Source organism: Cibotium barometz, chromosome 25 (genome assembly GCF_041138505.1).
Source record: "Cibotium barometz isolate CiBa-2024 chromosome 25, ASM4113850v1, whole genome shotgun sequence".
Classification (NCBI taxonomy): domain Eukaryota; kingdom Viridiplantae; phylum Streptophyta; class Polypodiopsida; order Cyatheales; family Cibotiaceae; genus Cibotium; species Cibotium barometz.
Window position 1 is genome coordinate 30,244,467 of NC_141070.1, and position 21,820 is coordinate 30,266,286.

The following is a 21,820-nucleotide window of genomic DNA, read 5'->3' on the forward strand; positions in this document are numbered from 1 at the left end:
GCACCTCAATTGGTAGATGAAGAGTAGAGAGGGCTTCCATCCAAAGTGGTGGTGTGGTGGTGTGACCTCTAATGACAAGGGTGTTGCAAGACCTGAAGGGTGCAAGCTCTAGTGACATGTCAATGGAAGAAAAGGCACTCCGAGGTGGTAGTGGCAGCATAAGATGAGGTGATGTAGGCTCTGATGACAAGGGTGTTGCTGCACCTCAAGTGGTAGATGAAGAGTAGAGAAGGCTTCCATCCAAAGTGGTGGTGTGGTGGTGTGACCTCTAATGACAAGGGTGTTGCAAGACCTGAAGGGTGCAAGCTCTAGTGACACGGGTGTTGCATACCTGAAGGGGGCAAGCTCTGATGGATAAGGGTGCTGCGTATAGGGTTGGGGAAAAGGGTGCTGCGTATAGGGTTGGGGAAAAGGGTGCTGCATATAGGGTTGGGGAAAAGGGATCGTGGATCCTCTCAGGGAAGTATACCCGCCAAGGATGAGTCGACCTCACGGATAGACATGCAAGACTTATGCTCTAAACTGTCTACCGTGCTCTTTGACCGCCACCTAGCACCGCAGTATTCCTACATGCCTCTCACTCAAACCACACCCACCACTGACCACTCACTCACGTCACTCACCCAGAGAGAGACAAAACACCACAAGAGCCCAACATTGTATACTAAACTGTAGACAAGAATGATACAAAGAAGATTGTGCTCCAACAGAGAGAATGTCATACACTAGAGAATGAGCTCTCTGTAGAAAGTGCTAGAGCAGGAAGATCTTCCCTCGAGAAAAGGAAGATGGTGCTCAAGAGGATCTCGAAGAGGATATTGCCATCCCTCGGTTAGGTGTGTTGCCTCCATGAGTGCCATTGGAGTTGTCCATGCATGTCGGAAATGTTGGAGGAGAGCACCGATTGTGATAGCACTCGGACATGTCAGAGGGCACTGGCGGTGACGGTGGTTAGAGCTGTCAGAGGGCACCCACGTTCGGAGCGGTCGAACATGTCAGAGGTGATGGCGGGAAGCTCGAGTGTGGAGGATCTGGCCTCTCATCCACGGGTTGCCCACTACTACTGAATTCACCATCCCGGTGAATGACACAAAAAAGCATAGGTGGTTCTCTAGCAAGATAGACTCCAGAAAAACATCCGATAATGGGCTCCCAAGCATACATCATACAATGATCTTTCCACCACAGGTAAACCTTCTGGAGAGATACACAAATAATAAAAAAGGATTCAACTAGGCTCTTGGGCAACTTCAACCAGCAAGCGAGCTGTGGAAAAAATTATTGAATGTAGAGCTCCTGGTGGGCACTTCATCCAACAAGACATTTCTGAGAGCTACTGGGCACTTCATCCAGCAAACCATCACTACCTATATTACCACTGTCGTCCCCCGGGCAAAGCACCCAATAGGAAGGTTACTCTAACACCAACAAAAGCACAAACCAACTAAACAATAATCATCATTGGCCACTTCATTTAGGTAAAACTTCTGCATGAAGTCCAGGCATACAAAGATACAAATGAAACCTGGCCATGGCCAGTACATAAAAGATCCGCTTCTCATTAACAAAAAGATCTACTTCTCCCAAGCCTCATTAGCATCTGCCAAGGCAACCTCCAATAGAACTTTTGCTTCAGTGTCAAGACCGTTCATAAACTGGCACAAAGATGGCCATACCAAGGGCTCTGCAATCAAAGGGTGTAGAAGAGTTGCACATGCGGTGTTATGGTACAGCAGAGCGATGAAGAAGGGGTGTGCCCTTGAGAGTTTCTCTACAACCTAGTTTGCCACCACGCTAGAAGCTCTTTAACACATTCTGATGATCCTCCACATGCTGCAAAATGCAATGGTGTGCTTCCAAAACCATAGCCGCTTCCATCAGATCTTGTGGTTGTTGCACACACGAGAGACACCTTACTTAAAAGCAAGCGGACTACTATAGAATGGTTGATGGAATAGGCTACCAAGTGCAGAGGTGTAGCTCCACATGTTTGTGCCACTGTGGGCATCTCGGTAGCATCCAAAACTCGTTTAAAAACAATCAAGGTGGCCTCTCTTTGCTGCAAAATGGAGGCATGCCCTCCCATTGGGAGCATCAAATACGAGGATAGAAGCTCCCCAGTCCACAAGCCACTCAATGCAAGATTCCCTCAGATTGGCCATGTGAGGCAGCATTCGCTTGTTGTTGAGGATTGGCCATGTGAGGCAGCATTCGCTTGTTGTTGAGGATAGCCATGGCATGCTGTAAGTCACCCTCCCGAATGGTAGAGAAGAGCTCCTTGTCCACATTATGGCCACAGCTCACAGGTGATCCCCATGGCTATATGGGATAAGATCACAAAATGGAGCAAGTCATCCAAAAATGGCCATAGTTGCGAGGCATCTTCTACAAAGATCCATTTCCATAGCCTTGTTATCAATGATGGAGCTCCATCTCCATCGGTAAAAAGCTCTGGCTGATAATTTCTTACTTATCATGGCAACCCTTCATAGCCATAGCCAAAAATCTGCTTTTGGAAAATTTATTACTCATTGTAACAACCCTTTTAGTGGCGGTCGACGAGACTCGGGCAACGGGTGAGAGAGGGAGGGGTGAGAGCCGCACTGGGGGGCCGCTAGGAGGTGGGGTTGGGGGGCATCAGTGCGTAGAGACTCGGGAGTGAGGTACCAGGGGGGTGAGGTGAAAGAGGGGGTTAGGGGGCTCCGAGGGAGTGGGGAGTGAGCAAGAGAGAGAGAGAGAGAGAGAGAGAGAGAGAGAGAGAGAGAGGGCGAGGATGAGTGGTTGGTTAGGTGAAGAGAGAGGGAGAGGAGAGAGGCGGGGGGGAGAGAGAGAGAGAGAGAGAGAGAGAGAGAGAGAGAGAGCGAGAGAGAGAGAGAGACGGGTGGTCAGTGAGGGGTGAAGAGACGGGTTGTTGGGTGTGAGGTGGGAGGAGGTTGGTGAGTGGGGTGAGGGAGTGGGGGGGTGAGGGGGTGAGGGGGTGAGGGGGTGGTCAGGGGGGAGAGGGAGTGAAGGGGGTTGTTGGTGGGGAGTGAGAGAGGGGGTGAGGGGTGAAGAGATGGGGGTGGTGAGTGAGAGGGGGAGGGGGGTCGGGGGGCTACGGGGGAGTGGGTTCGGTGAGTGAGAGAGGGGGAGGCGGGTGAACTAGGGGGGGAGTGAAGGGTGGGGTTGGATGACCGACGAGGGGGGGGTTGACGGTCGAAAGAAAGGGGGGGGCTACACCCAAGACAACTTTAGTTCTTGGTTGGATCCCATGATTCATGTAAGGCCAAGTGGTGGACAATGCATTATTGTCGAGAGCTCAAGCAAGCGGAAGCCATGATGGTTTGCTAAGCAGTTGGCCTCACTGCAACCTGGCCTTTGGATGATGCACTGGTGTAAGCCTGGGTACCCATGAGGTTAGAGTGAGGGGGGAGGGGGCGTGCTACCCACGAGCCCAAGGGAGAGGAAGAGGGGGGTGTTGATGGGAGGGGGGCAAAAGGATTCGTAGGGGAGAGAGGAGGAATGAGGGGGTCACAAGGGAGAGGGAGAGAGGGGGGTTTGCGGCCGAGAGGGAGAGAGAGTGAGGTGGGATTTCTATCTGAAGGGACATGGTGCCTAGAGGGTATGCTAGCCGGCCCCGAATAGTTTGCCTCTATATGAGGAGGAGGTGCAAGGAGAGGCAAAGCACGGACCCATGGTAGGAACCTTAGGAATGCACTCACGCACCGGGGGTGAGAACGTTAGGCCTTCCTGGGTGCGGGTGAGGTTCCGTGGGTGCCAAGGTTCCGGGGGGTTGCCCTCCCCGCCTTGACGGCGGTGATCGGTATGACCATGGAGTCGGAACCAAAAACGGTGGAAAAACGGCGGACCGGTGAGCCGTGCCATGCCGATGGCGGGGACGGCAGGCCGAGACGCGACGGCCGGCGGGCCGGCAGATCATGGATGGAAGGCAAGACACGAGACGAGGCCGCCGAGGGAGCCAAGGCCGGGCACGAACGCAAGTGATCGGTGAGACCCGCAAGGAAAACGCACGAGACGTGCTCGATGGGCTGATGGAGACGTTTCATGAAGCATGGATCGTGGAAGGCCGTGTGCGGCAAAGGCGTCGCGCTCGCATCGCGGGACCGTTTCTGCGTCGGTCTCGTGACACTTGGTATCAGAGCAAAGTGCATTTTAGAAGCCTATGGGAGGCATGTGATGCCAGGATGGAAAGAACGACAAAAACGGCAAAAACGTCAAAACCTGCAAAAACGGCAAGTTGGGTTGAGTCCAAGGGCCAGTAGCCGAAAACAGCACAAAAGTTGCCGAATGAGATTTGAGCCTCAAGACGAAGGAATTTGCCCGTGGGTGACCATTACGTATCTTGAGCAGTAGGATGCAAGGCACAGAGGATGGCGTGGTCGGCCGAACCTGCTGGGACCCCGAGCTGCTGACCGTGAGGCGTCCCGAAACAACGTACCTCCCGATGGGGGCCCAAACGATGGAATTTGGGGATGTGCTAGATATGAAAAATGATTAATTTTTTGAGGGGATCGCAACCGCGCAGTCCATTCGAAGAAATTCCAAAGTTGGCCGACATGCCTGGAGGCCAGTGGGGGTGGACAGTTGGGTTCCAAGTGAGGTGAGGTCTCGCCAGCAAAGGATGTTGGCACATGAGCTAAGCAGAGAAGCATGCAACTAGATCCTTGTGGGGCTGTCAGCACTTCCGAAAAGAAGAGTAGCGGGCTTTGGGATCTTTCAGAGTTACCACCAAGGGAACGTGATGCTTTGAAGAAAACGGCGAGGTCAATTCTTATGACAAGTGTGTGGAAGATTCAGCAAATGCAGTTTCTGATGAAAAGGCAGTTTCAGATGCAAAACTATGGCATGCTCGTTTTGGTCATCTAAACTTTGCTAGTTTGCTGCGTTTGCAGAAATTTGATATGGTTGCTTCATTGCCCCCTCTTGAGGCACCATTGAAACATGTTTGTGAAGGCTGTATTTTGGGCAAAATGCAGCGTTCTGCTTTTCCAAAGGATGGTTCTGTACAGGCCACTCGCAAATTGCAGCTTGTACATAGTGATGTATGTGGGCCTATGCAAACTCCGTCATTTGGTAAACACTTGTACTTCGTGACTTTCATTGATGATTACTCAAGGCATGCATGGGTATATCCACTAAAGGCAAAGTCCGAAGTGTTTTTGTGCTTCAAACAGTTTATGCTTATGGTTGAAAATGTATCCAATTGTACTGTGGGCACCCTCCGTTCTGATCGAGGGGGGGAGTACGTCTAAAGAGTTTGATGCATTTTTGGCTAGTCGTGGGATAAAACACCAATGTACAGTGCCGTATACCCCTCAGCAAAATGGTGTTGTTGAGAGGAAGAACAGGTCACTTATGGAGATGGCACGATGTATGGTCAAGAGCCAAGCTTTGCCACATGCGTTTTGGCTTGAGGCTGTCATGTGTGCTGCATATGTACTCAACAGGTGTCCCACTAAGGCCTTGCAGTCTATTACTCCATACGAAGCTTGGCATGGCAGGAAGCCTTCTATTGGTCACTTGCGTGTCTTTGGTTGCTTGGCCTATGCTTTAGTGCCTGTGCAACAACGCAGAAAATTGGATGATAAGACTATCAAATGCATTTTGTTGGTTACAGTGCTGAAAGCAAGGGTTACAGATTGTATCATCCGCAGTCAAAGCGTATCTTGATTAGTCGAGATGTTGTTTTTGTGGAAGATGCTATGCAGCCCTTATTATCATGTACCAAAGAGACAGGCGTGAGCTCACAGGATGTATTTGATACGTTGTTGCCTCTCTTTACAGGTGGGAATTCAAATGTGAGTCCTAATGATGCAAATATTCAACCTATGTAGATTTCAAACGACATCATAGATCAGCCTATTTCTGATGCAGATTTACAGGATGTAATTCATGAGGATAGGGCTGAAAATGAGCAGGCTAGAGGTATGCCTAAATGGCTGGTGCAAACCTTGCGTGATAGTAAGATTGATGCACTTATGACTAGTCGTACTCGTTCAGGTTTTCAGCATGCCTCTTATACATCAGATTGTTATGCTTTGGCTGTGTCTAGTATGTGTGAAGAAGAAGAATCTCTTTCATTTGATGAGGCACAAAATTCAAAAAATTGGTTGGCTGCAATGCAAAGTGAATATGATGCTATAATGAAGAATGGTACATGGTCTTTGTGTGATTTGCCTATTGGTAAAAAGGCCATTGGATGTAAGTGGGTTTTTAAGTTGAAACGAAAGCCAGATGGCAGTGTTGATCGCTATAAGGCTAGACTTGTTGCAAAGGGTTATGCTCAAGAAAAGGGCATTGATTTTGATGAGACCTTTGCTCCCACTTGTCGTATGACTACCATTCGTAGCATTTGTGCATTGGCAGCTCATAATGGTTGGAATGTACATCAGCTGGACATAAAGACTGCATTCTTGAATGGAGATTTGCATGAGGAGGTGTATGTATCACAGCCTCGTGGTTTTGTTCAAAGAGGGCAGGAAAACAAAGTGTGCAGGTTAAAAAAGGCTTTATATGGTTTAAAGCAAGCTCCATGAGCTTGGTATGAAAAGATACATGCATATTTGACTGCACATGGTTTTCAGAATAGTCCAACAGAAAGCACTTTGTATGTTAAATATGTGGATGATGTACATCTAATCATTGCTCTCTATGTCGATGACATGCTGATCACAAGACCAAATGAGAGTCATATTGCTGATTTTAAGGCTGATTTGAATGCCTCTTTTGAGATGTCAGATTTGGGACATTTGCATCATTATTTGGGGATACAATTTAAGCAGTGTGATGGAGGTATTGCTTTGTGTCAGACAAGGTATATTGAGACATTGTTGCGAAGATTTGGCCTTGAAGACTGCAAGCCTATTGCTACTCCAATGGAGACAGGTTTGAAGTTGAGTCTTCATGATGCTGGAGATCACTTTGATGTCACACTCTATCAGACAGCTGTTGGTTGCCTCATTTATGTATGCATTACGAGGCAGGACATTCAGTTTGCAGTCTCACAGGTGAGCAGGTTTATGCATAGCCCAGGGTCTCAGCATTGGAAGGCAGTTAAATGCATCTTTCACTACTTGAGTGGCACCATACATCTTGGGTTGTTTTATCCCAAGGGGGGATCGTTGCCGCCAGATTTGCATGCTTTTTTGGGCTGGTTGCTATGACACAAGAGTGTCCATAAGTGGTTTTTATTTCATGCTCGGTAGCTCATGCATATCTTGGCTGAGCAAGAAGCAACCTACTGTGGCCACTTCGAGTTGTGAAGCTGAGTACAGGGCAGCTTTCACAGCTACAATTGAGTGTGTGTGGCTCAGACGGCTTATGGCTGACTTGGATGTTGGACAGGAGTCTGCCACCTCTATCTTCACTGATAGTCAGAGCGCATTGGCAGTTGCGAGAAACCTAGTTTTTCATGCTCGCACAAAGCACATTGAGGTGCATTATCATTATGTCAGGGAGAGACTCTCAACAGGAGAGATCATCTTGGCCTATGTGCCAACACAGGACAACCTCGTCGATCTTTTCACAAAGGCGCTTCCTCGTGAGAAGTTCGAAGCTTTCCACAAAGCTTTGGGCTTGCTCCCCTTTGTGGATTGATCTACTTCGGGCATGGCACTCCCCTATACATGAGTGCCAGCTCTCGTTCACACCATCACTCCCAAGGGGGATTTGTTGTCGTATATATAGGCAGTGATGTGTGTGAACACACTTAGGACCGCCGGGGCACTTTTTCCCTCTTTAGGAGGTTTTTTCCCCCGGCTTGTATATACACCCATCCTTCTAGGGCTAACTAATCTTTTGTACATTGACACAATCTAATACATTGTGTGTTGTGTGTATTCTTGCTTCTTCTTCTCCAAGCTTTGTGTGCTTTTCTGCGACCCCAATTCCAACACTCTCTCACCTTCTTGTCTCCACAACCAACTATAGCTATTGAAAGAATAAACTATGCATAGAAAAAAAGGAAGGTTAGTATATGAGCCTACAAAGTATGTACCATAAAGAGAAAATGAATAAAAAATATTTGAATACTTGTAATGCTAATCATGTGTCTTAAGGATCATTATTAGGACATTTTGAAGGTCATTCGTAGGGCCTTTTAGTAGAGAGAGAAAAAGGAGCGCATCCAATCAGGAAGAAGGCAACGTTACGTTGATAAATAGGTTATTTCTTTTTTCTAAATCCAAAAACTCTTCTTTTTCACCTCAAAATGTACTCTACTTACACTTGATAGTCACTTTTCACACCCGAATGCATTAAACACACCTACACTTTTGTAGGGAGAGAAATTTCTATTCGAATCCATGTATTAAATACACATCTTTGCAAAGGAGGGAAAATTCCCTCCCTCTCAAACTTCCTCTTGGGCTTAAACAATATGTCACGCTCTTTTCATTTCCTCTACCTTCTGCTGCACTCCATTTTCTCAAGCTTCAGGCTTTTGTATTCCAGCTTCAGGCTTTTGTACTCCATTTCTTCTTGAAAAGATGGGTAGCAAATCTCGTTTTATATCCAATTAATTTTGCCCCACTAATGTCATCATAGATGATTCAATTCCTAGGGCAAGGAGACCAAGATCATCAGTGTTTGCTATACTTGTATCCAACTCTCTTAGATGATTCAATTCCTAGGGCAAGGAGACCAAGATCATCAGTGTTTGCTATACTTGTATCCAACTCTCTTAGAGTGCAAAATTAGTGGACTGAAGTACTAATCACCAAGGGCACATGGGTCCTTATGCAATCAATGAAGAGAAGAAAGATAAGCAACAAGAATACATTTAGGGCATCATGGAAAGGAAGAGTAAAAGACTTCAAGATAGAAGCTAGAAGGACAACCATCAAGGAAGTCCTAGTGCAGCATATATATATGCATAATGAGCTTGTGCTTGAGAATGCAGATGACATAAAATCATCCTCGCATAGACCAAACTATAAGTTAATCTATCGCTTGTCAATCTTTCATTTTCTCATAATGGTCTAATGAACTGTGTAAACTATCCATGTCTATGGTTGCAGATGTGTAACCCTCATTATATGAGGAGTGGGAGCCAGTTCAGTGCATCATTCGAATCATGAATGTGGTTCACACACACATTGGTCGGCTACAGTATGAGGGAAGGAGCAACAAAAGCCTTGTAGATGCATGAATCTTTTTCTATGATCATTTCTACCATCTACTAAATAAGAAACACAATCGTGGCTGCTTGGAAGAGCTACCTTTGCAAGCTGAGTGGAACTACATGGATTGGCCCTATCCCAGACCCCTCAGTAATGGAGTCAGCAAAGAGCAAGCTCTTCAAGGATGTGCAACGCTCTCTACGAGGGAGCATTCCAACTCATGTAGTAAGAATTATTGTTTACCTACCAATTACTATGTTCGTGGAACTTTTTAGCTTATTTCAGGTGAAGATAGCGAGAACCATGCTTGTCTGCAAAGATTTGCACACATTCCTCTTACCAAGGCTTCTTGATGAGGGATGGCTGAGTAAAGTTTTTGACGATATCCATTGTAACATTGCACTGGAGACAATAGTTGCGAAGTACATGATTGCAACTCAAACTCTTACCAAGGCTTCTTGATGAGGGATGGCTGAGTAAAGTTTTTGACGATATCCATTGTAACATTGCACTGGAGACAATAGTTGTGAAGTACATGATTGCAACTCAAACTTTTATCTTGTCCTTCTAGTATAGCAGGTCCCGTTACATCAATGGAGAGTTGGTACCAATGGATCAAGAAGTCGCAAGTGCAATGGACGACAAAGTCATAGACATTGAAGTGATTGATGAAGCTTCAACAGTGGTGACAATTGTTTCTATACGAGAGAAATGCAATTTACAACAGCTAAGGAAGGATATTGTCGAACAATCCTTGCAAGTCATTCCTACTTGAATACCCACTCCAATGTACTCTTCTAACATAATTAATCAAGTCTATCTTATTAATGACACTCCTACTTGACATTACAAATTTGAATGTACTCTTTTAACATAATTAATCAAGAGCCTTTTGTTCGATGCAGTACTTTCAAAAAACAAGACAATGTATACTATTTTCCAAGACACATTACTTGAGTGAGAATAGAATAGTTGAAGACATTATATTACAAAAGGGATTTCTCACTACCTAATCTTGTATAGAGTCTTTTGATTTGTATAATCCATCTATTCACATTACATCTCATCACATCCATTCACATCACATCCCATCCATCCATTCATTCACATCTATCTGATTCACATGACATCTCATCACATCTATTCACATGACATCTCATCACATCTCATCACATCTATTCACATCACATTACATCCATCCATTCATTCATATCTTTCTAATTCACATGACATCTCATCACATCTATTCACATTACATCTCATCACATCTATTCACATCACATTACATCCATCCATTCATTCACATCTTTCTAATTCACATGACATCTCATCACATCACATTTCTATGCAAGTTTTCAGTTTGATTTTCTTTTGAGTACAAGGAGTATTTCTTGAATTAGTATCCCCAAAACTTCTTGATCGGAATTCTGAATTTCATGCTGGAATTCCTCGAATTCTATAACCTTAATCCACAGATCAATTTGAAGGGTCTCAAACTTAGTTTCAGATTTGGCAGGAAATTGAGTGTATTTTCTAAACTGGTCACACCTTCTTTCCTCGAAACTAACGAAAGAGTTTTGTCTTGGTCATAGTCATAGTCTGATTCAAGGTTCGAGTCATATAAGATTTACCTTGAACTATCTTTCTCGAAAAGGTTTGGTAATTCAGTTACTATTTTACTGAATTTCTTGCTTTGAATATTCACTTAACGGATTTCTAAAATAGTTACGAATTCCAATGAGGAATAAATTAATCATTTATCTGAATGTTTTGATCTCGATAGATTTCTTGAATTTTCTTTTTACAGTCCGTGTGAATATAAAACGATAAAAATTTCTCTCTTGGAGTATTTAATTAATCATTTATCAAATACTCATAGAATTTAAACATGGAATTTAAGAGAATTCTAATTTTGATATAAAAATTCTTTATGCATCTATTTATGCATAAAAATCAACTTCAATGGGAATAACACTTTTATTTAAAAAATCCTTTTATTCATCTATTTAGGCATAAAACAAAATTTAATAGGAATAACACTTTTAAAATAAACAGAATTTCTTTATGCATCTATTTATGCATAAAAATCAATTTTTATAAGAATTACGCTTTTATAATTTAAAAAAATTTAATAAGAATAACACTTTTGTAATAAAAAAATTCCTTATGCATAAAAATTAATTTTAATAAGAATAACATTTTTGTAATTAAAAAAAATCCTTTATGCATCTTTCTATGCATAGAAATCAATTTTAATAAGAATAACACTTTTATAATAAAATATTCCTTTATGCATCTTTTTATGCATAGAAATCAAATTTAATAAGAATAACACTTTTATAATTAAAAATTTTCCTTTATGCATCTTTCTATGCATAAAAATCAAATTTAATAAGTAATATCAGTGATATCCATGCATATTCATAGATGAATATGTACATGGAGTAATCAGAATATTTCTTTTAGATGCAAAAATGGTGGGAGTTACTCTTTTGGAAAAACATAAAAACAAACTTTCTTTTTCACAAAATTCTAGAAAATTTTGCCATAACCTCCTTTGTATGGCTGACCATTTCTTATTTTTATCTTTTTTTATTTAACTTAATTAACCCAAATTAGAATTATAGAACTCTAATCTACACAATTTTCTAAATTCAAGAGAGTAAAGAATAAGAAGAGTTTAATTAATCACTTAGTTAATCTTTGTAGGATTGAGAAAGGTTGGAATGTAAAGAAGAGAAGGCGGGTGGCCTTTTTATCAAAGGCATAGCATTTGAATTTAATTCAAACATTTGCAAAACATAAAAATCAAGAAAACCATAGATTTTTCATTAAACAAAGTAAGAGAATTAGCTTACATGGAGCTTGTAAGCTCTCCTTTGGCTTGAGGGATTGAGGGTTCTACTATTGTTTGAAGCAATAGTGGCCACCAATTCACTTTGGAGAGGATTAGGCCAAAAACAATTGAATTCAAGAGAGTAAAAAATTCAATGTAGATGGCTCAGATATGGCTCAGATAGTGCATAAACACCATTAAGCTTTTACAAAGGGGGAGGCTTCTATTTATAGGAAAAAGTGAGCCTCTAACCAAGCAAACATATTCTAGAATTTTTCAAATTAATTTGGTCAATTTTTGACCATTTTTTGGTCAGTTCAGCTTAATTTTTGGATCTAGTTTTGAAAAAGGAGTGAGGAGAGATGAAAATAACTCATTTTATTGATTAAAATTTATGGGTAATGATGAGAAAAAGGCACCTACTTCATGTGAGGAGATCCCCACAGAGGTGTCAAAATTCAGTTTTTTAATTCTTTTCTTTGGTCCTTAGTCCACTCTTCATCTTATGTGAGCATTTACTCATTTTTGGGGGATTTTTCTTTTATTCTTCAATTTATCTCCTCCCTACATTTGGATTAATCTTATTGGTCCATAGGAACCTTAATTGGACCATAATCTAAATTTTTTTAAAAATCTGGACCCTTAGGCTAAGGTCTTTATACCTATTTTCAATTGATTCCAATTGCACATTGAAAAGTTCTTTTTGAATTTCTGTTTTAGGGGAAACCATTTTAGACACTAGGAGGATTTTTATATCCAAAAATATCTCAATTTTGAATTATCTCCCTCTAGACATTTTCTCTTTCCAGGCCAAAACAGGGTAAAATAGGATCTTTCTTTTATTTCAGAGAGGGGAATAATTATAAGATCAGAAGGGGAGGTTCTTACACCTGCACACCTCTAAAGCTGGAGGGAGGAATCTTACACATTTTTTCGACTTTGTAATTCCCTATAGCACTTGGTCCAAAGCTCTTAGGTTGTCTTTTGAGAAGCAATCCATTAACATCCAAGATGATAAGCCTCCTCAGCATCTAGAACCATTATTGACATGATTCTAATCAGTCTGAATATGATTGAAACTTATAATCATTGTTAAGGGACAAAAGAGCTAATAGAAACAATTCTAAAATTGAGTTGGTTACATTACATCAAGTAAATTAGGCTTGGGATATTCATCAAGCTTGGGATCCTCACTAGCCTTGGCATCCTCATGAGACTTAGGTTCCTCATTGTTCGCCTCCCTACTAGGTCCCGGCTTGTTGGCCTCTGGAGTGTGCTTCACGTATGTCTTATCTTCAGGGCTTAGGCTCTGCCTCTTCAACTTGCTCTACCTCATCAGCCTTGGGATGTTCAATGTTAACCTCCACAGTGGACCTTGGCTCTCTGCCTCTATGTGCTCAGAGGGCTTTGGCTCGCCCCCTACAGCCTGAAGGAGCACCTCGATGTCTGTAGGATTGAGGAATTCCGACTGGTTCTCTTAGACGTCTCTATGCTATACCTGTGTCCTCAAAGAGATCAAGTAGGCACAGAAGTTCATGCAATCGACTATTACAAAATTTTCATTCTAGAGGGTCATGCAACAAATCTACAAGGACGCCGGCCTAAACGTCAAGCCTAAGGACTGATAACTTTTTTGTAGAGTTTTTTCTAGAGTGTGCTTACATGGCAGCACATGCACACCGTCGTGTGATTTTTTTTAAATAAGGACTTAAGGTCCCTAAAGCATATTACGTACATGTACGATCGGGTCCTTGATATTCTTTGAATTCAAGACCTGAAAATGAAAAGTATCCTTGAGCTATCACCTCTTTAAAGAAGGGCTCGCAATGAAGTTATAGTTGAGGAAGTTTTTGAAGTTCCTACGCATGGAAGGGACACTCGTCTCAATTCTTCCAGGGAAATTGGCCCTAACAATCAAGCCGGTGAAGCTAGTCCCAATAGGTGAAGGAAGAGGGTGAGAGTGCATATCGAGAGGGAGCATACTGTAGCAGCGGAGGTTATTCTTGTGGGTCGCTATGAGACTTATGCAGAGCTACATCAATCCAATTTTCATGGGTAATCACTATTTTTGGCCCCGTCTAGTACGCCACCTTCACAATGTATTAGGAAAGGCGGTGGTTCAAGCTTGATGCCAATGACACTATAGTATTGTTGAATTCTTTGAGGGAGGTGAACGACAGCATCATGCTTGCTATTCTTTGGTAAGTTGGCTTTTTTTCAAGTTGTAAGGGATTTTTTGTTATTGTGTAGGGTGTTGTTTTTTACATTTTTTGTTTTGCAATAATATTTTAGTCGACATGCCATTATCGTAAAACAGAATGAAGTTTATATTGTAGATTCCCTATTGTTGACAACTCTACTTTTGGATAGCTATTCCTACCTAGGCATACTTCAGTGGTTTCGATGGGTGAATTTAGACTCTACTTGACTCATTATATTGGGTTACAAGGAGAGGTAAGTGTCAATTAATAAATACCATATGAATAATGTAATTTTTCAGGTTTAGTGATGGGTCTTAGAGATTCACTCAAACTTACAGGAGCCACTAGAGTCTCATAATTGTGGACATGATGCAGAGGAAATTCCTACTAGCCAAATCAACTGAATGGTTCCATGAAACAATACAAAAGTAAGTGTCTGTTTAATTTAATTCATCCTTAGTGTAAACTTTGTAAGTATGTTGACCTTACCTTAATTGCATTGTATATTTAGGTGCCTAGAGAAATTGGCCATGGGAGGCTCTTACACGTGATGCATTTATGGATTACAAAATCGAGGAAATTTGAGTGCCCCTGCAAAACCTGATAGCCACATATGTGGATGGAGGGTATGCTTGAATGCTAAGATACTAGTTCATAGGCTATTGGGGTTACCACCAGGACATATATGTGTTCTACAAAGTTATAATTTCTCACATCATTATTAAGATACTTTTTATGTAGACTTAACTTATACCTTATTGATTCTATGTAGGTTCCAAACCTGGAGAACTATGAACCAGTGGATGTAGAGGAGTTTTGGGTTCACGAAATTGAGAGCCTAATCAACAACATGACAGAACCCCACCCCCACCCCCACCCCCAACTCTATCACCTCCACCTTCACCATTTGATCCCGATGATCTGTAGAGTTTGTAATATGGACATGTAGAGTTTGTGGATATGAGATTGTAACTAGATTTTGATGTAAAGATATTTTTGGATTTATATATATATAACTGTTATTACCAAAACAAAAATCTATTGTTGGTTGAAATGATTAAAATGCAATATAATGTGTCTTTTGTTTTGCGTATCTATGTGCTTACACTTAACTAAAATTTTTAATGTTAAAAAAGTAAGTAGGAGATTAATCCCTAACTCATCATGATGTGTGCGTGACTCACTACAATGTGAGGAGGCACATCAGCACCAAGGGGACACATGCTCGTTGCGTTGTCGTCTCGTGAGTTGGGGGTGTGAGTTAGGGGATACATGAAGGGAGTAGGATATTAACATTGTATATTGAAATTCACTATAGATCAAGAAACGTCATGAGCTACTAGTTAGTGCGATGAGTTAACTACTCAGAATCTAGAGAAACATAGTAGTAGTTGAAATTCACTATAGATCAAGAAAAGTGAGCTACTAGTGTGAAGAATCAACTATTCAGAATCTAGAGAACTATAGTAGTAGTTGTGTATGCCACATTTCAAAAAGAGCTTGAAATTCACTGTAGATCAAGAAAAGCGAGTTGCTAGTTAGTGAGAAGAGTCAACTTCTTAGAATCTTGAGAACCGTAGTAGTAGTATTATTGTATGTCAAGTTTCAAAAAGAACTTAACGTTAAAAAAACGCAAACGAAGGGGCAGTTCGAGGAAGATGTCATGATGATGAAAGGGACGAAGTAAGGGAGCAGCTAAACCTGTGAATGTATGGAAGTTGTTAGATAGGGTTTCGTCAATTTTTTTCTCCCTCTCATCATGCGTAATCTGGTCTGGTTACAATCTAAGAAGCAGGGAGGTCCTTCCCATGCCTGGATGGCCGCATGGCCGAAGGAACCCAGTCGATTCTATTGGGAATCCTGAAACCGAGTGCTGGCTTGAAAATCTCTTTCTTGAGAACTATACTGATGCAAACCAGTGCCATCAAGGAACAATAAGCTAGTCTTGTCAAGACCGCTCAGTTGACTCTACACAAGCCGAAGTGTTGCCGTCAAGATAATCACATTGAATATGCCGCCCGAATACTCACCCATCATGAGGAAAAAAGGTGGTAGTGCTAGACATCGAGATTCCATTTCCCGCATGTGAACCATGGGGTGGACATGCAAACAACCACCCTTTTTAACCCCCATCTTAACCCACACATTTTTTACCTATCTCTTTACATGAGAATAGTATCTTCTCTCCATATGCAATCGTCAGGCATAACCAGCTAGCTGTACCATTGGAGCTCTAGCAACATCATGGAGCATCAAGATGGACCCAGCTAAAGCCCCAAAAGGAACAAAACTATGGAGAATGCCACATGCCCTTTTTTCAATATAACAGACAGATAAATATTGCCAGCTAAAGGGAACCCTCTCGAAGAAGCCTTGTGGAGCCTAAGTCAACCTAGACCCCAAAATCACCAGACCAGAGGCGTTGGAATTGTTGAAGGAGAAACTTCAACACACCGAAATGGTAAGCTCTTTATCACTATACCTGCAAAATTAGTTGAGGAGTGGCATCAAACTTACCACAGACAGAGCTCTCATTGGTCTCTGCTATGGTCCAAGACCTCCAACAAAGGTATTGAAGTTTTGGATTAGGAACTACTAGTCCGCTTGAGGTCTCACTGTCGATCACACACAGTATCTACCAAATAATTAGTTCTATTTTTTGTTTAGAGAGGAAGGCATGGCTCTTAATGCTCTAGGGGCCGAGCAATGGATCCTTAGAAATTCTCCTCTATCCCTCTTCCCATGGTCTCCTGACTTTTCCCCTATTGTTAGTCCTAAACCAACCCTTTTCTGAATTATGGAATATTATATGTGCTGAATACTTATGGGTTATCTGGATAAGTAGAAATAACTACTTGTTTAATCATGCAAATACCAATGTGAAATAATTACTTATTTTATCCATGCAAATAACAATGTGAAATAACTGCTTGTTTTATCCATGCAAATACCAATTTGATGCACGATCTGAGAGCTAATTTGCATTTGCGCAGATGAAAACACTACACAAAGCTAGTATGAAAGCATGTGAAGTGCAATACACAAAGAATATTATGAAAGAAATGTTGCTGATGGCCAAGGAAGTTTTTCAGGAAAGAACCAATCAAATCCAGAAAGAGCGCTTGGAACAAGATGGCCAAGTGGCTGCTGAAGAAGTGGAACTATTGATTAGAAGTAATGCTTCAAAAAAAAAGCATCGATGTACTCTTGTCTTTTGGCCTACCTTTTATCCTCTTAATATAGTTCGCTTTGTGCCGTTAAAAAAACTTCTCAGAATCTAGCCTATTGTACACATGTGATAGTCTCATCCTTTTTTTTTCAAAGTAATGGCTATTTATATTAAGAAGTTAGAGAAGAGTAGTCACCAATGACTTTTTTTTTGTTAAAGGGCAGTCTCATATTAAGAAGTTAGAGAAGAGTAGTCACCAATGACTTTTTTCAAAGTAATGGCTATTTATATTAAGAAGTTAGAGAAGAGTAGTCACCAATGACTTTTTTTTTGTTAAAGGGCAGTCTCATATTAAGAAGTTAGAGAAAAGTAGTCACCAATGACTTTTTTTGGTCAAAGGGCAGTCTCATATTTTAAATGTTAAAGTATCCTTTCTAAAAAAAAACACCATGATTAATGAGAAGAATTAATGATGATTAAGGGGAAGGGGACTCATTGAATGCAAAGCTCATGGAATGCAAAGCTCATGGATTTCATCGCTTAGGTAAATGCAAAAGATAGAGTTATTACATGGGATTTTGAAAAGATTTACATGTGAAAATAGATATTTGAACAAAGTAATGGGTGGATCTTTATAAAAAATTGTTAAGAAAGATCCCAAGAGGAGAGAGAGTGCTCATATTATAACATTAACTTTGGCACTTTTCCTTGATTCGTGGAAGAGAGAGTTCAAATTTTCCCTAATTGTACGGCTAAGTGTACACATGTGTCATAGGCGGCTAAATGATGACATGGCAAAATTTTTGTGTATGGCTACATGAATCAACAAATAAGTTTACATGTGTCATCAATTAAAGCCACCTCCTCTAACATGTGGAAGTGGTGCAATTCTCGTGCATATAAAAATGATAAGGGCGTTTACTTTGAGTTTGTAATATGGACATGAGTTTTTACCTACGTTCTTCCGAGCCCTTTATTCTCTGGTTTCTTTCCTATGTTCTTTCTGTAACTCCAACATTTTCAAAGCTATATGCACCATTATAGGTATGTTGACGCCAATCCGTGCTGTTGTGATTTCCCACAAATTATTTTAGGTTATTTATGTGTGTACTAAGATACAATTACCACAACACGAACATGTTGTTTCTTCGTATAGACAAACACAGCCAGCCATGTCGCGTTGTGGTGATTTGTATGAAAGTTATGGAATTAATGTTATTTGCACCATTAAGACCCTTTGAACACATTATTTTAGGCCATTTCTTGAGTTATTTTTGTGTTTTCTGATAGAATCACCACAACATGAATAGGCCATTTCTTCCTAGACGAACACAACCCTATCGCGTTATAGGGATTTGTATGAAAGTCATGGAATTAATGTTATTTGCACCATAAGACCCTTTGAACACGTAATTTTAGGCCATTTCTTGAGTTATTTCTGTGTATTATGATATAATCACCACAATGCAAATAGGCCGTTTCTTCATGGACAAATGCGAGCCCTGTCACGTTGTGGTGATTTGTATGGAATTCATGGTATTAATGTTATTTGCACCATTTAGACCCTTAAACATCTTATTTTAGACCATTTCGTGAGTTATTTCTATGCATTACAATAGAATCACCTCAACACAAACATACCGTTTCTAGGTAGACGAACACCACCCTTTTGCTTTGTGGTGATTTGTATGAAAGTCTTGGAATTAATGTTATTTGCACCAAAAATTAAGATCGAGAGTCTCAAGTGGAACAAATGTTTTTATTCGAAAACATAAGAGATGAATTAGCTCTTGAAGATATTGAGACCTTAGAAGACTTAACATTATGAAGCAAGTCACAACACGGGACTTAAAATGATACTAGATCAAGAGGATCATAACAAACTAGAGAAATGTCGTTTAGAGATTTGATGGAGAGCAACAAATGCCTTGAGCTTGCAAAGGTCTACTCAGTGTCAGCGCATGTTTAAGGCATTACTGCTTGGTCATGTTTTCTATATTGATTATTTTTTGTATTCATTGTATGTATTATTATGGAAGCCTATAAAGCTACCACACACGCATTTGTGTTGCCGAACATCCAAGTGGTGAATCCTATTGAAATGATTATCTAAGACCTTAACCCATCTTGGCAGACGTGAGTGTGCTCCTGACATAGTTTGGTGTGATGGATGAGAGATGGCTCCCATTGATGAACGATTGCGTTATTTGTAGGTTGGTCCATCTCTTCAAGTAAGGACCTTCTTTGATAGAGATCTACATAGACTCTGGATGGAGGATATCTTACTTACAAGAGTGCTTTAACACAATAAACTCGATGATTATGGAGCTCCACAAATCCACCCAAATATATTACTTTATATGGTAGGTCGGTCATACAGTCACTTAGTTTGCACAAGCATGCATCCTTACTTAGCAGAGTGCCAAGTCTACATAAGCCGTCTCCTAACCATCTGGCCATACTTAGCACCATCCAGTGTCTAAACTAGGAACTGTCAGATGCCCATGCTCTCATCACAATGGCTAATCCTCCATAAAGGGAGCCATACAAAATAGACCACATCCGTCACCCCCACAGAAAGAAATATCATGAGGGTGGAGCATTGAGCCAATGCTTTTCAACAAGGGGAACCTAGGGATGTAGACAGATTCTAGAGATTAAGGCTCATGTATTGATAATCCCATAAGTTACTGCTATTTATAGCTATAGGATCCACTTATATAAGTGGGATTTGGTTGAGGAGTGGCTATTACATATTGTGGTCCATACATGGACCATGAATGAGAACTACTCACAAGTCCCCATGTATACTCCTCAACCAACCCCCCACTTATATAAGTGGGGGGTTGGTTGAGGAGTGGCTATTACATATTGTGGTCCATACCTAGACCATGAGTGAGAACTACTCACAAGTCCATGAATGTGATGTAGATAGCTTATCGAAGGCCTTAGGAGGCTTTATCTTAGGAGTGGCTATTACATATTATGGTCCATACCTAGACCATGATATACATACATATACATACATACATACATACATACATACATATATATATATATATATATGTATGTATGTATGTATGTATGTATGTATGTATGTATGCATGCATACATACATATATACATACATACATACATACATACATACATATATATATATATACATACATACATACATACATATATATATATATGTATGTATGTATGTATGTATGTATGTATGTATACATACATACATACATACATACATATACATACATACATACATACATACATACATATACATACATACATACATACATACATACATATACATGCATACATACATATATATATATATGTATGTATGTATGTACATACATACATACATACATATATATATATATAACATACATACATACATACATACATACATACATACACATATATATATATATATGTATGTATGTATGTATGTATGTATGTATGTATATACTACTCTTTCAAGTCCCCAATGTGATGTGGATAGCTTGTAAAATGCCTTAGGAGACTTAGGAGTGGTATGGGATGCCAAGGTTGATGCATGGATCTATGAGGACTGGAGCATTAGCTCAAGGATGGCCTATGGTTGGGTGGTGAGCTTTTGCCTACTACACTAGGTTGCCACCAATCATGGAATTAGCTTGCATTTAGGAGCATTTAGGAGATCTTGGGTGGGGTTAAAGGTGTTGAATATCCCTAACATTCATGCAACGTGATGGTGCCTTGCTATGATGTTACCAGGTTATATGGAAATAGGTGATGTTACAATGCACCCTATTGTGCATGTTGGGAAAGTCCCTTTGTATATGCAAGAGGATGCCAAAATGAAGTTTCTTACTGATGTGCTTCATGTGCAAAATTAACGAAGAACCTAATTTATGTTGGGAAAATGATTAATCAGGGACTACAAGTGAAAATGATTAATCAGGGACTACAAGTGAAATTTAACCGTCATGGATGTTTCAATAACCAATGCTTTCTTGGTTATTGAAAGATTTCAATAACCAATGCTTCTTGGTTGCAAAGGAAAAACATAGTTAGTAGAATGTTTACAATTGATGTAAGTATGTGGATGTAAGAATGTTTGAAGTGAAGGCTAATGTTTGCACATGATACAAGTGTGATTGCATACATTGATATTTGTCATAAATGCATTGGACATGTCAACATTTAGTGGTTAAAGCATATTATTATAGGTTTGCCAAAGCTCAAATAATATGGAATACATAGAGTATATGAAGCATGCCAATTAGGCAAAAGCACAGTACGCATGCATTTCTACATGATAAGCATGTAAGTCAAAGACCTTTGGATATGGTGCATTCTAATTTTATGGGGATAAACAATAATCAAAGGATGCCATTATTATATATCTTTCATTGATCACAACACTAGGAAAGTGTGGGTATACTTTATGAAAGAGAAAAGGGAAGTGTTTACTCGCTTCAAAGTTATGGTAGTAAAAGATAAAGGC

The 21,820-nt window shown here is 40.7% G+C and overlaps 1 pseudogene; it reads right to left on the reverse strand.

Moving 5' to 3' along the window:
• Positions 1-1,418: 1,418 nt before the first annotated feature.
• The window catches only part of LOC147624451 (putative E3 ubiquitin-protein ligase XBAT31), a 44,044-nt pseudogene continuing 23,642 nt past the window's right edge, over positions 1,419-21,820 (reverse strand).